The sequence below is a fragment of the Macaca nemestrina genome, chromosome 10, assembly GCF_043159975.1.
Source record: "Macaca nemestrina isolate mMacNem1 chromosome 10, mMacNem.hap1, whole genome shotgun sequence".
Lineage (NCBI taxonomy): Eukaryota > Metazoa > Chordata > Mammalia > Primates > Cercopithecidae > Macaca > Macaca nemestrina.
The window spans coordinates 44,929,561-44,950,980 of NC_092134.1; the positions used below are offsets into that span (position 1 = coordinate 44,929,561).

A 21,420-nucleotide genomic window follows, 5' to 3' on the forward strand; every position below is an offset into this window, starting at 1 on the left:
TCATAATGACAGGATCAAGTTCACACACAACAATATTAACCTTAAATGTAAACGGGCTAAATGCTCCAAATAAAAGACACAGACTGGCAAATGGGATAAAGACCCATCAGTGTGCTGTATTCAGGAGACCCATCTCACATGCAGAGACACACACAGGCTCAAAATAAAGGGATGGAGGAAGATCGACCAAGCAAATGGAGAACAAAAAAAAAAAAAAAAAAAAAAAAAAAAAGCAGGGGTTGCAATACTAGTCTCTGATAAAACAGACTTTAAACCATCAAAGATCGAAAGAGACAAAGAAGGCCACTACATAATGGTAAAGAGATCAATTCATCAGGAAGAGCTAACTATCCTAAATATATATGAACCCATTACAGGAGCACCCAGATTCATAAAGCAAGTCCTTAGAGACTTACAAAGAGACTTAGACTCCCATACAATAACAATGGGAGACTTTAACACCCCACTGTCAACATTATACAGATCAACGAGACAGAAAGTTAACAAGGATATCCAGGAATTGAACTCAACTCTGCACCATGCGGACATAATAGACATCTACAGAACTCTCCACCCCAAATCAACAGAATATACATTCTTCTCAGCACCGCATGCACTGACTACAAAATTGACTACATAGTTGAAAGTAAAGCACTCCTCAGCAAATGTACAAGAACAGAAATTATAACAAACTGTCTCTCAGACCACAGTGCAATCAAACTAGAACTCAGGATTAAGAAACTCAATCAAAACCGCTCAACTACATGGAAACTGAACAACCTGCTCCTGAATGACTACTGGGTACATAACGAAATGAAGGCAGAAATAAAGATGTTCTTTGAAACCAAGAAGAACAAAGATACAACATACCAGAATCTCTGGGACACATTTAAAGCAGTGTGTAGAGGGAAATTTATAGCACTAAATGCCCGCAAGAGAAAGCAGGAAAGATCTAAAATTGACACCCTAACACCACAATTAAAAGAACTAGAGAAGCAAGAGCAAACACATTCAAAAGCTAACAGAAGGCAGGAAATAACTAAGATTAGAGCAGAACTGAAGGAGATAGAGACACAAAAAACCCTTCTAAAAATTAATGAATCCAGGAGCTGATTTTTTGACAATATCAAAAAAATTGATAGGCTGCTAGTAAGACTAATAAAGAAGAAAAGAGAGAAGAATCAAGTAGACACAATAAAAAATGATACAGAGGATTTTACCACCGACCCCACAGAAATACTAACTACCATCAGAGAATACTATAAACACCTCTATGCAAATAAACTAGAAAACCTAGAACAAATGGATAAATTCCTGGACACATGCATTCTCCCTGGACACATGCATTCTCCCAAGACTAAACCAGGAAGAAGTCAAATCCCTCAATAGACCAATAACAGGCTCTGAAATTGAGGCAATAATTAATCACCTACCAACCAAAAAAAGTACAGGACCAGATGGATTCACAGCTGAATTCTACCAGAAGTACAAGGAGGAGCTGGTACCATTCCTTCTGAAACTATCCCAATAAATAGAAAAAGAGGGAATCCTCCCTAACTCATTTTATGAGGCCAACATCATCCTGATACCAAAGCCTGGCAGAGACACAACAAAAAAAGAGAATTTTAGACCAATAACCCTGATGAACATCGATGCAAAAATCCTCAATAAAATACTGGCAAACCGAATCAAACAGCTCATCAAAAAGTTTATCCACCATGATCAAGTGGGCTACATCCCTGCGATGCAAGGCTGGTTCAATATTTGCAAATTAATAAACGTAATCCAGCATATACATAGAATCAAAGACAAAAACCACATTATTATCTCAATAGATGCAGAAAAGGCCTTTGACAAAATTCAACAGCCCTTCATGCTAAAAACGCTCAATAAATTCGGTATTGATGGAATGTATCTGAAAATAATAAGAGCTATTTATGACAAACCCACAGCCAGTATCATACTGAATGAGCAAAAACTGGAAGCATTCCCTTTGAAAACTGGCATGAGACAGGAATGCCCTCTCTCACCACTCCTATTAAACATAGTGTTGGAAGTTCTGGTCAGGGCAATCATGCAGAAGAAAGAAATAAAGGTATTCGATTAGGAAAAGAGGAAGTCAAATTGTCCCTGTTTGCAGATGACATGATTGTATATTTAGAAAACCACATCATCTCAACCCCAAATCTCCTTAATCTAATAAACACCTTAAGCGAAGTTTCGGGATACAAAATCAACGTGCAAAAATCACAAGCATTCTAATACACCAATAACAAACAGAGAGCCAAGTAATGAGTGAACTCCCATTCACAATTGCTTCAAATAAAGTAAAATAGCTAAGAATCCAACTTACAAGGGATGTGAAGGACCTCTTCAAGGAGAACTACAAACCACTGCTCTATGAAGTAAAAGAGGACACAAACAAATGGAAGAACATTCCATGCTCACAGGAAGTATCAATATTGTGAAAATGGCCATATTGCCCAAGCTAATTTATAGATTCAATGCCATCCCCATTAAGCTACCAATGACTTTCTTCACAGAATTGGAAAAAAAAAAAAACTACTTTAAAGTTCATATGGAAACAAAAAAGTGCCTACATTGCCAAGATAATCCTAAGCCAAAAGAACAAAGCTGGAGACATCACACTACCTGACTTCAAACTATACTACAAGGCTACAGTAACCAAAACAGCATGGTACTGGTACCAAAACAGAGATATTGTCCAATGGATCAGAACAGAGGCCTCAGAAATAATATCACACATCTACAACCATCTGATCTTTGACAAACCTGGCAAAAACAAGAAATGGGGAAAGTATTCCCTATTTAATAAATGGTGCTGGGAAAACTGGCTAGCCATAAGTAGAAAGCTAAAACTGCATCCCTTCCTTACACCTTATACAAAAGTTAATTCAAGATGGATTAGAGACTTAAATGTTAGATCTAAAGCCATAAAAACCCTAGAAGAAAATCTAGGCAATACCATTCAGGACATAGGCATGGGCAAGGACTTCATGTCTAAAACACCAAAAGCAAGGGCAACAAAAGCCAAAATTGACAAATGGGATCTAATTAAACTAAAGGGCTTCTTCACAGCAAAAGAATCTACCATCAGCGTGAACAGGCAACCTACAGAATCAGAGAAAATGTTTACAATCTACTCATCTGACAAAGGGTTAATATCCAGAATCTACAAAGAACTCAAACAAATTTACAAGAAAAAAACAAACAACTCCATCAAAAAGTGGGCAAAGGATATCAACAGACACTTCTCAAAAGAAGACATTTATGCAGCCAACAGACACATGAAAAAAATGTTCATCATCACTAGCCATCAGAGAAATGCAAATCAAAGCCAAAATGAGATACCATCTCACACCAGCTAGAATGGCAATCATTAAAAAGTCAGGAAACAACAGGTGCTGGAGAGGATGTGGAGAAATAGGAACACTTTTACACTGTTGGTGGGATTGTAAACTAGTTCAACCATTGTGGAAGACAGTGTGGTGATTCCTCAAGGATCTAGAAGTAGAAATATCATTTGACCCAGCCATCTCATTACTGGGTATATACCCAAAGGATTATGAATCCTGCTGCTATAAAGACACATGCACACGTATGTTTATTGCGGCACTATTCACAATAGCAAAGACTTGGAACCAACCCAAATGTCCATCAATGAGAGACTGGATTAAGAAAATGTGGCACATATACACCGTGGAATACTATGCAGCTATAAAAAAGGATGAGTTCATGTCCTTTGTAGGGACATGGATGCAGCTGGAAAACATAATTCTGAACAAACTATCGCAAGAACAGAAAACCAAACATCACATGTTCTCACTCGTAGGTGGGAACTGAACAATGAGAACACTTGGACACAGGAAGGGGAACATCACACACTGGGGCCTGTTGTGGGGTAGGGGGAGGGGGAGGGATAGCATTAGGAGATATACCTAATGTAAATGACGAGTGAATGGATGCAGCACACCAACATGGCACATGTATACATGTGTAACAAACCTGAACGTTGAGCACATGTACCCTAGAACATAAAGTACAATTAAAAAAAATAATAATATTTTTGGAAAATAGAATCAAAACTTTAAAGTTCACAGGAATAAAACTAACAAAAGATGTGGAAGACCTACATACTAAAAACTACAAAACACTGTTGAGAGGAATTAAAGAAGACCTAGAAAAACGAGAAGAAACACAGTGTTCACAAATTGGAAGGCTCCCTATTATTAGGATGTTAGCTTTTCTAAAAACAAAGTGTAGATTCAACACAGTTCAAGTGAAAATCCCAGCAGGATATTTTGGTAAAACTTTATAAACTGATTCTAATGTTTATCTGGAAATCCAAGCACCTAGACTAGCCAAAACAACTCTGATGAGGAAGTAAAGCTAAGAGACTAACACTACTTGATTTCAAGATTTATAATAAAATTACAGTAATCAAAAGAGTGTGTTATTGGCATCCAGATAGAGAAATAGATTAAAGGAATACAATAGAGTTCATGAATAGACCCACATCCGTACAATCAACTGATTTTTCACAAAGTTTCAATGGCAATGTAATGGATAAAGGAGAACATTTTCTTCCCCCCCCCCCCAAGAATATCTTATTTCTTTAATCTAAAAAAAAAAAAAAAAAGAAAAAAAGTAATATTTTTAGAGAAGCAGATAATGGGGATACATAAAGAACCTTTTATTTCAGCCTACAAAATTTGGACTTTATATGAGAGTCAACTGGGTATCAGGGAACTATTCTTTTTTTTTTTTTTTTTTTTTTCCAGGCCATTATTATGTTTATTAATATTCTTCTGTTATCCCCCAACTCTCCTCACCATCTCTGCAGGATCTTTTTTTTTTTTTTTTTTAATTATTATTACACCTTAAGTTCTAGTGTACATGTGCATAATGTGCAGTTTGTTACATATGTATACTTGTGCCATGTTGGTGTGCTGCACCCATCAACTCATCAGCACCCATCAACTCGTCATTTACATCAGGTATAACTCCCAATGCAATCCCTCCCCCCTCCCTCCTCCCCATGATAGGCCCCGGTGTGTGATGTTCCCCTTCCCGAGTCCAAGTGATCTCATTGTTCAGTTCCCAGCTACGAGTGAGAACATGTGGTGTTTGATTTTCTGTTCTTGCGATAGTTTGCTGAGAATGATGGTTTCCAGCTGCATCCATGTCCCTACAAAGGACACAAACTCATCCTTTTTTATGGCTGCATAGTATTCCATGGTGTATATGTGCCACATTTTCTTAATCCAGTCTGTCACTGATGGACATTTGGATTGATTCCAAGTCTTTGCTATTGTGAATAGTGCCACAATAAACATACATGTGCATGTGTCTTTATAGCAGCATGATTTATAATCCTTTGGGTGTATACCCAGTAATAGTATGGCTGGGTCATATGGTACTTCTAGTTCTAGATCCTTGAGGAATTGCCATACTGTTTTCCATAATGGATGAACTAGTTTACAATCCCACCAACAGTGTAAAAGTGTTCCTATTTCTCCACATCCTCTCCAGCACCTGTTGTTTCCTGACTTTTTAATGATTGCCATTCTAACTGGTGTGAGATGGTATCTCATTGTGCTTTTGATTTGTATTTCTCTGATGGCCAGTGATGGTGAGCATTTTTTCATGTGTCTGTTGGCTATATGAATGTCTTCTTTTGAGAAATGTCTGTTCATATCCTTTGCCCACTTTTTGATGGGGTTGTTTGTTTTTTTCTTGTAAATTTGTTTGAGTTCTTTGAAGGTTCTGGATATTAGCCCTTTGTCAGAGGAGTAGATTGCAAAAATTTTCTCCCATTCTGTAGGTTGCCTGTTCACTCTGATGCTAGTTTCTTTTGCTGTGCAGAAGCTCTTTAGTTTAATTAGATCCCATTTGTCAATTTTGGCTTTTGTTGCCCTTGCTTTTGGTGTTTTAGACATGAAGTCCTTGCCCATGCCTATGTCCTGAATGGTACTACCTAGGTTTTCTTCTAGGGTTTTTATGGTATTAGGTCTAACATTTAAGTCTCTAATCCATCTTGAATTACTTTTCATATAAGGAGTAAGGAAAGGATCCAGTTTCAGCTTTCTACTTATAGCTAGCAGGGTTTCCCAGCACCATTTATTAAATAGGGAATCCTTTCCCCATTTCTTGTTTTTCTCAGGTTTGTCAAAGATCAGATGGCTGTAGATGTGTGATATTATTTCTGAGGACTCTGTTCTGTTCCATTGGTCTTTATCTGTTTTGGTACCAGTACCATGCTGTTTTGGTTACTGTAGCCTTGTAGTATAGTTTGAAGTCAGGTAGCGTGATGTCTCCAGCTTTGTTCTTTTGACTTAGGATTGTCTTGGCAATGCGGGCTCTTTTTTGGTTCCATATGAACTTTAAAGCAGTTTTTTCCAATTCTGTGAAGAAACTCATTGGTAGCTTGATGGGGATGGCATTGAATCTATAAATTACCTTGGGCAGTATGGCCATTTTCATGATATTGATTCTTCCTATCCATGAGAATGGAATGTTCTTCCATTTGTTTGTGTCCTCTTTTATTTCATAGAGCAGTGGTTTGTAGTTCTCCTTGAAGAGGTCCTTTACATCCCTTGTAAGTTGGATTCCTAGGTATTTTATTCTCTTTGTAGCAATTGTGAATGGAAGTTCATTCATGATTTGGCTCTCTGTTTGTCTGTTACTGGTGTATAGGAATGTTTGTGCTTTTTGCACATTAATTTTGTGTCCTGAGATTTTGCTGAAGTTGCTTATCAGCTTAAGGAGATTTTGGGCTGAGACAATGGGGTTTTCTAAATATACAATCATGTCATCTGCAAACAGGGACAATTTGACTTCTTCTTTTCCTAACTGAATACCCTTGATTTCTTTCTCTTGCCTGATTGCCCTGACCAGAACTTCCAACACTATGTTTAATAGGAGTGGTGAGAGAGGGCATCCCTGTTTCGTGCCAGTTTTCAAAGGGAATGCTTCCAGTTTTTGCCCATTCAGTATGATACTGGCTGTGGGTTTGTCATAAATAGCTCTTATTATTTTGAGATACATTCCATCAATACCGAATTTATTGAGCGTTTTTAGCATGAAGGGCTGTTGAATTTTGTCAAAGGCCTTTTCTGCATCTACTGAGATAATCATGTGGTTTTTGTCTTTGGTTCTGTTTCTATGCTGGATTACGTTTACTGATTTGCATACGTTGAACCAGCTTTGCATCCCTGGGATGAAGCCCACTTGATCATGGTGGATAAGCTTTTTGATGTGCTGCTTGATTCGGTTTGCCAGTATTTTATTGAGGATTTTTGCATCGATGTTCATCAGGGTTATTGGTCTAAAATTCTCTTTTTTTTGTTGTGTCTCTGCCAGGCTTTGGTACCAGGATGATGTTGGCCTCATAAAATGAGTTAGGGAGGATTCCCTCTTTTTCTATTGATTGGAATAGTTTCAGAAGGAATGGTACCAGCTCCTCCTTGTACCTCTAGTAGAATTCAGCTGTGAATCCATCTGGTCCTGGACATTTTTTGGTTGGTAGGTGATTAATTATTGCCTCAATTTCAGAGCCTGCTATTGGTCTATTCAGGGATTCAGCTTCTTCCTGGTTTAGTCTTGGGAGAGTGTAAGTGTCCAGGAAATTATCCATTTCTTCCAAATTTTCTAGTTTATTTGCGTAGAGGTGTTTATAGTATTCTCTGATGGTAGTTTGTATTTCTGTGGGGTCAGTGATGATATCCCCTTTATCATTTTTTATTGCATCTATTTGATTCTTCTCTTTTTTCTTCTTTATTAGTCTTGCTAGCGGTCTGTCAATTTTGCTGATCTTTTCAAAAAACCAACTCCTGGATTCATTGATTTTTTGGAGAGTTTTTTGTGTCTCTATCTCCTTCAGTTCTGCTCTGATCTTAGTTATTTCTTGACTTCTGCTAGCTTTTGAATGTGTTTGCTCTTGCTTCTCTAGTTCTTTTAATTGTGATGTTAGAGTGTCAATTTTAGATCTTTCCAGCTTTCTCTTGCGGGCATTTAGTGCTATAAATTTCCCTCTACACACTGCTTTAAATGTGTCCCAGAGATTCTGGTATGTTGTATCTTTGTTCTCATTGGTTTCAAAGAACATCTTTATTTCTGCCTTCATTTCGTTATGTACCCAGTAGTCATTCAGGAGCAGGTTGTTCAGTTTCCATGTAGTTGAGCGGTTTTGATTGAGTTTCCTAGTCCTGAGTTCTAGTTTGATTGCACTGTGGTCTGAGAGACAGTTTGTTACAATTTCTGTTCTTGTACATTTGCTGAGGAGTGCTTTACTTCCAATTATGTGGCCAATTTTGGAATAAGTGTGATGTGGTGCTGAGAAGAATGTATATTCTGTTGATTTGGGGTGGAGAGTTCTGTAGATTTCTATTAGGTCTGCATGGTGCAGAGTTGAGTTCAATTCCTGGATATCCTTGTTAACTTTCTGTCTCGTTGATCTGTATAATGTTGACAGTGGGGTGTTAAAGTCTCCCATTGTTATTGTATGGGAGTCTAAGTCTCTTTGTAAGTCTCTAAGGACTTGCTTTATGAATCTGGGTGCTCCTGTATTGGGTGCATATATATTTAGGACAGTTAGCTCTCCTGTTGAATTGATCCCTTTACCATTATGTAATGGCCTTCTTTGTCTCTTTTGATCTTTGATGGTTTAAAGTCTGTTTTATCAGAGACTAGTATTGCAACCCCTGCTTTTTTTTGTTCTCCATTTGCTTGGTCGATCTTCCTCCATCCCTTTATTTTGAGCCTGTGTGTGTCTCTGCATGTGAGATGGGTCTCCTGAATACAGCACACTGATGGGTCTTGGCTCTTTATCCAGTTTGCCAGTCTGTGTCCTTTAATTGGAGCATTTAGTCCATTTACATTTAAGGTTAATATTGTTATGTGTGAACTTTATCCTGTCATTATGATATTAACTGGTTATTTTGTTCATTAGTTGATGCAGTTTCTTCCTAGCCTCGATGGTCTTTACATTTTGGCATGTTTTTGCAATGGCTGTTACCGGTTGTTCCTTTCCATGTTTAGTGCTTCCTTCAGGGTCTCTTGTAAGGCAGGCCTGGTGGTGACAAAATCTCTAAGCATTTGCTTATCTGTAAAGGATTTTATTTCTCCTTTATGAAACTTAGTTTGGCTGGATATGAAATTCTGGATTTAAAATTCTGTTCTTTAAGAATGTTGAATATTGGCCCCCACTCAAGGAGAGCATTTTCAACAAGTGGTGCTGGAATAAATATGAAAAATAAATTTTGTTCCATGACCTTCATCACATACAAAAGGTAACTTGGACCACAGACTGAAAGTAAAACCTAAAACTATAAATATTTTGGAAGTAACCATAGAGGAAAATCTTTGTGACCTTTGGTGAAGTAAAAATTTTATAAATATATCAGCAAAAACATGACTCACTAAAGTAAAAACTGACAAATTTGACTTTCTCAAAAATTTTGTTCTTCAAAAACAATGTTAATGAATGAAAATAGAAGCACAGAATGGGAGAAAATATTTGTTAATCACATATGTGAAAATCAGTTTATGTCCAGAATATATAAAGAACTCTCAAAACTCAATATAATGAAAATAAACAAATATCTTATCAAAACTAGACAAAGCCTTGAAAAGAAACTCACCAAAAAGATATACAGATGACAAACATAACAAACACAGGAAAAAATATTCATCAACACTCATTAGGAATGTACAACTTAAAACAATGTTGATATACTATGAAACACCTATTAGAATATATGAAATGGAAAAGACTGATCATACCAAATGTTAATAAACTTGTGGGACAACCAGAACACACACTGATACTGGAAATGTAAAATGGTACTAGCACTTTGGAAAGCAGTTTGGCAGGTTTTTTTTTAAGTTTATCATACACCTATTGTATTATCCAGACACTCTACTCTGAGGTACTTACTTCGTGATCAATGAAACCATATGTACACAAACAGACTTGTAAATGAATGTTCATAGTAGCTTATTTGTAATAGTCCAAATGGGAAACAGCCCAAATGTCCAATTGTAACCAAGTAATTTAACTTCAAACATTTGTTTTAATTTTTCCTTTCTCATTTTTCTCCTTTTTCCCCAATCTCAATATGTAACCTTGAAGGAACCTGCAGAAGCCTTTTCCTTAGTCTTAAACTATAGCCTTGAAATGTACTTCAAAATTCTACTCCCTTCCTTTTCTACATTATGCTGTCTTGTCTTGTCTTATGCACATTATCTAATTGTATGCTTGTTAAATTCACACCATGCACACTTATTATATGCTTGTTAAATTCCAGAGGCCAATTTAAAATGAACCAAGCATAAAGGCCCAGCTGTGGAACTCTCCCCCTCTTAAAGATTGCCCCAAGATCTATAATCTACAATCCAGATGCTGTCGAGATGCTATCAGCCTGTTGCTCCGGGGTGACCATAACTTGTTGGAACAAGATACATGGCCCCTGAATCCTGCACAACTCCTGCATGCCTCTCATATCAAGCCTTTTTTTAAACACCTGCTCTCAGTCCAACCTTTCGAAGCAGTTTCTAGAGGTGTAATCCAGCTTCCTTCTCACTGCTAGCTTTGGAAAACAAACTCACTTTCACTTCATCCTTATCATTAGCTTTTCAAGCTGCGAGCAGCTGAGCCTGTGCTTGGTTACACATCAACTGGTGAGTGGATAAATATGTTCTGATGTATCCAGACAATGGATTACCACACAATAATAAAAAACAGATGAACAATTTATACAAATAAAATCATGGGTGAATTCTAAAATAATTTTGCAGAGAGACAAAAAAAATAAAATGCACACATTATTATTTCATTTACTAAAAATTCTACAAACTATCAACTAATCTTTAATAATAGAAATCAAATCTGCAATTGCCTGGGGATGATGCAGGTAGAGGTAGAAGGATATATTACAAAAGGGCATGACAATACTTTCAGAAGCAATAAATATGTTTATTATTGTGACTGTGGTTGTGGTTTCATGGGTATATACATATGAGGAAATATTAAATTGTACACTTAAATACACGAGTTCATTGTACGTGAAATATACCTCAGTAAAGCTATTTTAAACTGAATAAACTAAACCCTTTTAAGAGTTTTTTTTTAAACCTCTCTTATTCCAAAAGCTAAAAGTCATGTTAAAATAAATAGTAATTGTACTTTTTTGTCTTGTACATGAGAATTTAGATTTATATCCAGGATTTTTTTTGACCTCAAAGATCATGCTACCAGATGTTAACCATGGATTAGATTCCACAAAACATAAATTCACGGTATTTTTGAAAGATGAATCTGAAACAAATCTGAAACAAGTTTAACTTAGTGACACTTAAAGAAGTGCCCAGATCCATGTGCTTATTATTTGAAGATTCTTAGACATTAGAATCTTTCGCATGCCTGAACACATTTATTGACTGCTTTAAAGTTTAATAAACAAAAATGATAGATCTGTTGCTGAGAAGAGCAAGAAAGAGGGGTTAATGAGGGTAGGAAGAGACAATTAACAGTGAAGTTTATTTATAAGCACAAAAAGGTAATATTTCAGATGTTACTCTACAATAAAAATTCTTAACCTATCATTCAAGAACCCCCAAGAAATCCAGGAATGGGCTCAAAGAAATGTAAAAAATGTTTCACAGACACATTTATTTTTCCTCAGTAGAGGATCCATCACTATTATCAAAACATTGATGGACTTTATAATATAAAATATTAATAACTTCTTAATAGTCAATAATGTATGTCAAAAGAATATAGAAAAATTTGATGGAAAGATTCCACTCTGATCTTCTATTATTTATTAATATGGTCTTATAAAAATCAGCTAGCTGATTTTTATGAGCTTTGCAACACATACTGTCACTGTGAATTTCTTTCATAAGGAAAAATAGGCCCCTGGCAAAGGTGTTAATTTTGCACATTAAATGCTAGCCTTGCTGAACAAAGAAAATGGAACCAACTCAGTGTTTTCCAATCAATTCTTCTATCATCAAATGTATAGAGTTATCATATTTAGTGGTGACAATCATTTAAACAATTATGTCAATAGTTTTAGTGCAAATATCCTGTTGTGACTGACAACACTCGGTGAATTAATGAAAGCCAGTCAATTTTGTGAAAAGTAGCCATTTACTCAACTGAATCATCTACATATATTTCAAGTCCTTAGAAAACTTTCATATAAACTTTTTAAAACGTTTTTAAATGGTGATGGTAAAAGGAAAACAGAATTATGCTATATCAAACGATGCCCCCAGTTAACAGACAAGATGAACTCCCTGACTCGGGAGTAAAAGCAGACCCAAGACACCGTGGCACTGTGAGGGAGTGGTCGCACTCTCTATGTCCTTAGAAAGTATTACAAAACCTGTTTTTCTACAAGCAAATAAAAGAACAGTTCCTGGAAACAACTGCAGCTGGAAATTCCCCAGTTGACCCCAACAGAACACCTGGCACTATTGTACTGACCACCTGGAAACAGCCATGTAAGAAAGATTAGTGATTTGGGGCTTAAGGACTGTTCCTCAGACTCCTCTCCCTGCCCTGCGGTTTTTGCCTCTATAAACGCCAACTCTCCAACCCCACCTCCTTGTGCACTGAATGACGCATCTCCCCAATCTGCAGTCTGAGTTTAATAGAAAATAAAACTCTCCCTTTTTTCTCCAAAGATATGGTCTTTCGTGAATGGCTATGTGTTAGGAAATACACAGAAATCCGAGTGAACTTTAAATAATCTGGCCTTTGTTTCCTCAATTGTCTAACATTTTCCTTTTCTGTCACTACAGTAATGTATAGCTCTCACAATTACTATAATCTTTCTGAAAAATCTTAACACATTGACCAATTAAACAATTTATCAGTAAAACAAAATATTAAAAGTGAGAAGTGTACCAGAAACTTGAAGTTTCTGCAAATCATTCCCCTCCCATCAGTTATATGTGTACATGTCTAGATGCTAAGAACGTATTTCCTGTATAGTGCTATTATTTGCATGGATATTTCCGTCTCCCTCTTCTGTCCCCGAATGTTCTAAGCTATGTCTTAGAAATGACCTGAAAAACTGATTAGAACCCAATTATAATGGTTCTGTTTTTAAATCATTATACTCAGTATATTCCTCTCAATATTCTTTGATTTACCCTCTATCCTTTATCACTTTTCTCCAATCCTTGTCTTTAACCCCAATTTTAACAGCATTTTGATTCTTTTTCATTTTTTAAGTCATATTCTTGATAACCAGAGACCTCTTCTCTGAGAGAGCTGTAGTGTTTTCTCAGCTATGCTTTTACTTACTTCATTTCTTGTGTTCAACTGTAGCCTCCCTACCCTATCTCTTCCACCTTGAGAGCCAAGGAATGAGGTTCTACTCAGCTGCAGAGTCTCACTTGTTATGACATTAACATATGTTGCTTTTCTATTCTTTGTCTAGCTGAAATATATAACACAGGGAAAATAATTTGTCAATTAAATTATCTCAGAGGATAGAAATGTGAAGTTTGTAGCAACTGACTTCATTAAAGTAAATCTATAAAAGTATTGTTTACCAGAAATGAAGGAATAAATAACCGAGAAAACTACAAACGCGAGCAAATGCCTCTTCGAAAGCAATCTTACAAAACCATTTTTTGTTTAATTATTTTTTAATATTGCAGAATATTTTGAATCTTTTGTTCAATGTCACAGAACATAGATGTGTTCACTTGGAGCATTTCATTCAATCGCAGAAACTTGCTCATGGCAGATTCCACTGATCTGTCACGAGATTCTTTCTTTCTCGGGTCATCAAAATGTGAATGTATGGTGATCTGATGAATCTTTATATCTATTTCACAAATATTTAATAATGTTTACTTGCATTTATATATACAAAGCTCTATATATTCAAGGAAAGAAGTGATTCTATGCTCTTTTTCAGGAGCAACAAAGGGTGGAAAGCAGTTCCTACTCTGCAGACTGGCTTGTGGGGAAGTGAACAAGAGGTAAAAAGGGTATGACCTGACTCTATTCCTAGTCTATCTCAGAGACAGGAAATCCCAAGGATCTTTTTGCACCTAAAAAGCAGTCCTGGGTTTAGCAATACAAAAGCCATAGTGAGATTTTTTGGGAAAGATTTATCCAGTTTAGGTTTTTCTCCCATGAGGTTAAATAGACTCCTTTCTCTTACAAATATATTATGGAGAAGGAGAGCCTGCCTGAGGTTCCAGATATTTCAGATGCTGCCTCCAGCACGGTTACTTTGTATATCACTGGGTTCCTGAGTGTCTGTCATTATAGTCTGTTTCTGGAAATTATCACTTCTTGACCACTTCATCCACCATCTAATCCACACTATAGGATGAACACATTTAAGACTACTTTCATTTATGCAATAAGAATTTTCTACGTTTTCAGTTTCCATTGGGAAGATAACCATCCAAACCAGTACAAGAGAGACAAATTCTGCAGGAAGGTCACAACAGTATCACTGCAGATTCTCATCTAATTCTGGCCCCAAAGCTAATTTGCAATCACATTATTGTGTTAACCATATCCATGACTCTTGCTCCTGAAATATTAAGACCCTTTTCAAAGTGTAGTTTTGAGGTAGGAGGCAGGAATCTTCAGAGGCAGGGCTCAGACAGCAGACAAAATTGAGGACTAACTAAAACAGGTTAGGGCAGAAGTGGCTTTCCATAAGACACACCCACCATTGTGCCATGTCAGTTTACCATTACCACAGCAACACTTGGAAATTAACGCCCCTTTCCATGGCAATAGCCCAATGACCTGGAAGTTACCACCATCATCCTATAAATTTCTGCATAAACCTCACCTTAGTTTGCACATAATTAAAAGTAGGCACAAATGTAAGTACAGCACTGCCTCTGAGGTGCTATTCTGAGCACCCTGCCTATGGGGTAGCACTGCTCTGCAAAAAGCAGTGCTTCTGTTACTGCTGTACACTGCCATTTCAAAAAAAAAAATTGCTATTTAATACCAACAGTTCACCCTTGAATTTTTTCTGAGTGAAACAAAGAACTCTCACAGGCTAAGACCCAATTTGGGGGATTGCCTGTCCTGCATCAGTTTCTTTTGATCACCTCTCCCCACTATTCTCATCTTTCTATTGTTCTACACTTACTTCTCTGTAAGTCTTCTTAAACAAGACTGTTTTCTATCTCTCCATCTTTCCTCAACCATGCAATGGAGCAAAGCCCTCTTGACCTCTATTAAAAATTCCAAAGGAGTCACACTCATTTTAAACTCTCTTTTTCCAAAGCTCTTGACACCCAGTAAGGGCATGGTAAGCTTCTAAAATTGATAGCAATTTCAGTCTCTTAGACACTCCCAGTCATTGAGAATTTAGACATTTGGTTCAGAGTCTGTCTCTCAAACACGACTTTGGAATGATACTGGATGATTTCAGCATGCATATGAAAAATGCATCCAACATAGTAATTTCACAATTATTTGCCTTTAAAATGAATAAACTGTACCTGCATGTTATGTCAGGAACACAAATGGATGACCACACCTAAGATGTTGGTCGACATTCAGTACTATTCTACCTATAAAGTGTTAGTCTTCAATATCCTGTCCTCAACCAAATGCTCCTACCATTGTCCTGTCTTACCTCCTCCTTTTCACTAAACCTGTCCTTTCATTTTATTGTTGAACTGAAATAGTCTATTAAATCTCCACTACCCTAGAGTTTCTTGACCAACTTCTCACTAAACTTTTTTTTTTTATTATTGAATGCAGATCCATGGAAAATTATTTGAAGTATTCTCTCCATGTACCATCAACTTCCTAGTCTCCTTATTCTGCTGCAATCCTGCAAGCTGGGTTCTTTCTTACTAGAATTACCAACGTAGCTTAACAAAATCTAACAACCAGGAAGATCTGTGCCACTACAAATTTACTGCAGCAAGTCATAGGTAGACCTACAGGGTTGCTTGACAATTATCCTACTGTGCTTGGTTATCTTTCTTTTCCATTCCTTTCCACTGGCGTTGCAAACCTTTATTTTGCCTGTAATAGAGGCTGGGTGATAAGATGGGGAATAAATATATAGTCTTCTAGAGCATAAGCTGGATGGCAGATTCCTGGTGTTCACCTTCCTGTTCTACATTATAACTCACATACATGTTACACATATAACTTTGTTTATAAAATAGTGTATTCATTTTAAAAAGAAACTCTCCTCAAACCCTCTGCATAGTCCCTGCTTCATGCAATTTTAACACATGACCTTATCTCTAACATCTCAGAGAAAACAGAGGTGTCAGAAGGAAAATGCCTCAACTTCTCATTACAAAATCATTCATATTTGCCGCCATTCAGGTACAGGGTGTTCATTCTCCTTTTCTAAGACAATTCTTCCAGCTCTGCTCTTTCATACCTCATTCAGGACTTTGCTTCAAGCTCTACCAATGATGCAATCTCTCTCCCTCCTCCATCCCCTTTCTCTTTGACATCCTTCCATCCAGACTGTAAATATGCTCAGATATCTAGTCTTTCAAAACCAAACTGTTCCTTCAACTGTTCCTTCTCTCATTCACTATCTTCACTTCTCCACTACCTAAAGTCATTAGTTAGACTCTCAGTATCACAATTTTGTGCAAAGTGCTTCTTTCAGAGCTCTCAATTCAATGGATATGCTTTGTATCTTCCAGTGCTTCTTCCAGTGCTCTATTCATTGGTCATGCTTTGTATCTTCATTTTGCTGAGCTCTCTGCATAGCCCTTGGCATTGTTTATAATTACTTTCTTTTTAAAACTTTCTTTCATTGACTCGTTGTTATTGCATGTTTCTACTTCTTAACTCCTGCATGCAGCATTCCCTAATACCTGTCTTATTTACATCTGTCATGCTCTCCTTAAGTGATCTCAATCACTTCTCAGTCTTTAATATCACTTTCCAAGTCTGCATCTCTACTCAAAATGCTTCTCATAAATATTAGTCCTGTTTAACTGCTTGCCTGTAGGTATTTTACAAAAGAAACAAACTCTGCATATTCAAAGATTAATGATTTTTTAAAATGAAATTCTGTTCTTCCTACTGTATGCCAGTCATTACTAAGATTCATCTAGCCACTAAAGTCTATATATCTTAAAGTTGCCCAAGAGAGTCTCTATTTCATCACTCCCCATCCGTGGTCAATGCCTCATTAATTCTTGCAAACCCGTTTTCTCATATTCATCTCTGACACCATAACCCTAATTTGATTCATTATAATTATTTTCTGTAACTTCATAAAAGGTTCCAAAGCTTATTCCCAATCCCTTTCCAATAGAATTGACTTTTATAAGTCTTAATTTGTTTTATTTTCTTGCATAACTAAAGTCAGTCTGGTACTATTTTTTTTTAAAAAAAGCATATAAGCAGCTTTCAAAAAGCATATTTGTTTTTTTAAAAGTGTATTTTCTGAGACTTTGCTTATCTGACCATGGTTTTCTTTTGTTTGTTGTTTATATGGTTTGGCTGTGTCCCCACCTAAATTTCATCTTGAATTATAGCTCCCATAATTCCCATGTGTTAGAGGAGGGACCCAGTGGGAGGTAATTGAATCATGGGGGCAAGTCTTTCACATGCTGTTGTCATGATAGTGAATAAGTCTCATGAGATCTGATGGTTCTGTAAAGAGGAGTTCCCCTGCACATGCTCTCTTTTTCCTTGCCACCATGTAAGACGTGACTTTGTCCCTCGTTGCCTTCCACCATAATTGCAAGGGCCCCCAAGTCATGTGGAACTGTGAATAAATGAAACTTCTTTTATTTACAAATTGCCCAGTCTCAGGTATATCTTTATTAGCAGCGTGAGAACAGAATAATACTATTGTTAAAAACAACTTAGCAGGGTACTAAAGTCTAGATCAAAGACATTTCCTCCCAAGTATCACAGGGGCTGCATACCATGATTTTAAAAGCACATGTTTTGGAATCAAGTAAACTTAGGTTAGATTTCATTTCTATAACTTTATGGCTATGAAATTTTGGTCATGTTCTATGAAACTGAATCTCAGTTTCTAAAAATGAGGATATATTCTGCAAATGAGGATATATTACCTACCTCATAGGGTTGTTGTTTGAAATAAAGAGATAAATTATGTAAGTATGTTAAGTGCAATAGGCATTCAACTAAATGATAAATATTTTTATTATTAGATGTTGCTTGTTATTCTGGTACTTAGGGCTATACAAGCAGTCTGAGTATACTCTAAGTTTAATTCCTGTTCTGAGGGTAAGATTTTGGTTGCTTATTCGTTTATTCATTGTTTGTATGCTGGATTAAAAGAGGACTTTTAATTTATGACAGCACCTCAAAAAATAATGTATCTAAATGTATGTATTTTAATGAATTTTTTCTAGAATGTAGTGAGCTCTTTGAACAGATACATAGATCCTTTTTCAGCACAGGAAAATGTTTTGATTTATGTTTTTTTAAATTGCTGGTTCTGATTTAACTGGTAATATGGTTTGGCTCTGTGTCTCCAACCAAACTCATCTCAAAACGTGATCCCCACTTGTCAAGGGAGACCTGGTGGGAGGTGATTGGATCATGGGGGTGGTTTCTAACAGTTTAGCACCATCCCCCTCGTGTTGTCTTGTGATGGAATTTTCATGAGATCTGGTGGTTTAAAAGCATACCATTTCCCCGTTTTGCTCTCTGTCTCTCCTGCTGCCATGTAAGTTGTGACTTGCTTCCCCTTCACCTATGATTGTAACTTTCCTGAGGCCTCACCAGCCATGTGGAACTGTGAATCAATTAAACTTTTTTCCTTTATAAATTAACCAGTCTCCAGTAGTTCTTTATAGCAGTGCAAAAACAGACTGATACAACTGGCTTCATTGTTTTTGAGATTTTTTGCGGCTAAATGTACTATCTGTATATTGACTCTATATTCTTTGTACACCATGTCTTTTATCTTCACTATCACAATTTTCTTATCTTTGTTCTCTCTATGTATATTCTGTGAGAGCTTTGGAAGTTTATACACTGATTTAATTTTCTACAATATCTTTTACTGCTTCTTGGACTCTGCAGTGGATTTTATTTATGCTATTTTTTCTTACTTTTTAGAAATCCTTACTTAGTCTTCTCTCTTTATCTCTTTTTTATCTCTTGGTAACGTCCTTTTAATGCATCATGTTTTCCCTTTGTGATTTTCTGCTACTATTTCAAAAAGGCCAATACTTCTTGCATTCTATTGAGAATGTACACTCATTTTCTCACCCATACAATAGACTGTATGTTAGGTTGTGTTTGAAATACTCCTTGCCCATGTTTTTGGGTACTGTTTTTTCAAAGCAAATCTTTTCCGATTTGTGTTTGTCAACAGACAGGTTATGTGGATTGCCTCTGGTTCAATTCATACATTCTTGGATAATGATTAAATCTATTTCTCAAATCTACAGCTGGAGAGAAAGTTAATATAAAAAGCTCTTGGATAAATTCTCAGTTTTTTGCAAGGATATTCCTTGTTCAGCTATGTACCATTGGGACTGCTAGTTATCCTTGATATGGTTTGGATTTGTGTCCCTGCCCATATCTCATGTCAAATTGTAGTCCCAGTGTTGGAGAAGAGGCCTGGTAGGAGGTGATTGGATCATGATGGAGGATTTTCCCTTACTATTCTTGTTATAGTGAGTGAGTTCTCATAAGATCTGGTTATTTAAAAGTGTGTAGCAACTTATTCTCTCTCTTCCTCCTTCTCCAGATACGTAAGTTGTGCCTATTTCCCATTCACCCTCCTCCATGATTTTAAGTTTCCTGAGGCCTCCCCAGATGTGCTTCCTGCACAGTCTGTGGAACTGAGTCAATTAAACCCCTTTTCTTTAAAAACTACCCAGTCTCTGGTAGTTCTTTATAGCAATGAGAGAATGGACTAACACAGAAAACTGGTACCAGAAAGTGGGGCATTGCTGTAAAGATACCTGAAAATGTGGAAGCAGCTTTGGAACTAGATAATGGATAGAGCCCACCTCTTGCATCATTGTTGCCTGGCTGTGACACATGGAGTCAAAGGAGATTATTTGGGGGCTTTAAGATTTAATGACTGCCTTGTTGGGTTTCAAACTTGCACAGGTTCTGTAGCCCCTTTGTTTTGGCCAATTTATCCCTTTTGGAACGGGAGTAGTTAGCTAATGCCTGTACCCCCATTGTATTTACTGAAGTAAAATTTTTTTTTCTAATCACTTCAACTTTCATATATTTGACAAAGATTCCTCCCCAAATCTACTCTTGGTGGTCTATGGACCTTAGTGTTTAATACTGCTTTGTAACATTTTCTCCCATTATCTTCATAAATGTTTTAGTTGGAAGCAAGGGAAAAGACCATTGGAGACTATCAGACAAACGCCATGTAACTAAAAATTCCAGATGAGATCATTTTTTGATTGATTCTTTTTTAAATTTCTTGTTAAATGTATTAACAATTAGTTCAATCTCTCATTAGACACCTTATTAAATGCATTCAATTTATTCAAATTATGTTATTTAAGAGCATCTTTGATATTTGGTGGTCTTGGAGTTCCTAAATTTCTTTGATGTGATTCTGGTTTTCTTATAACATGTTACTGTCAAGAATCATATTGCAGAAATAACAATGAAGAAAAATACATCAGAAATTTGACAGTATCTGATAGGCTCACTTTTGTATAATTTTCCAGTTGGATTAATGTTTTTTTATTTTTGAAAGAAGATTGGAAAAGTCATGAATGCATTTTAGACAACTCATCTGATCAGCATTATGATAAATGCCTTCATGTATCATTCCCTATTTAAGTCTTTAAAAGAGAGGATATCTAACAATCATTATTATAGATGAGATAAAATGAGCCTTAGAGAAGTCAAGTGAGCCTTTCAATGTTATGGAGTTGGTCAGTGTCCAGCAAAATTTGAAGCCTAGCTCAAATCTGAGTGGCTGCTGAGTCCCTGGCTCCAGCACACCGCAATGAACACTTAGTATCAGAGTGAAAACAACTGACACATTTATATTTTGTACACTGTCTTTAAACAAATTCTTAACCAGACACAAACAACAAATGGGTTACACTGATGCCAGCATTTTAAGATTTTTGTTATTCTGCCTTTTGCTGAAAGTTCAGTAAAGCAAATAGTTATAATAAAATACTTTCGAAAATCTCTCTGCTCTCTCATAATACATCATAAGCTGTTTATAAAATTAAAACATTTGAGTCATAACTTCCTGCTTGTTGTGTAATAATCTACTATTTGAAAATAATTGTTTTGATAGCTGGAATCTATTATTAATCATTTTGAGAAGATAGAGGTTTCTGAGTGGAAGGAATTTGAAGGAATGTAAGTTCATGGGCCTATGCCTACCCTCTAGAAATGCTAAGGATTCTACCTCCTTATTACACAAGCCATAA

At 36.4% G+C, this 21,420-nt stretch overlaps 1 long non-coding RNA gene across 1 annotated transcript in view; it reads left to right on the forward strand.

The window, feature by feature from the left end:
- LOC105483767 (uncharacterized) overlaps window positions 1-14,034 on the forward strand; it is a 52,207-nt gene extending 38,173 nt beyond the window's left edge. The window contains exon 4 of the long non-coding RNA XR_988575.2: window positions 13,962-14,034. This is a non-coding gene — a long non-coding RNA (uncharacterized lncRNA). The remainder of the gene's footprint in view (window positions 1-13,961) is intronic.
- Window positions 14,035-21,420: the final 7,386 nt, after the last annotated feature.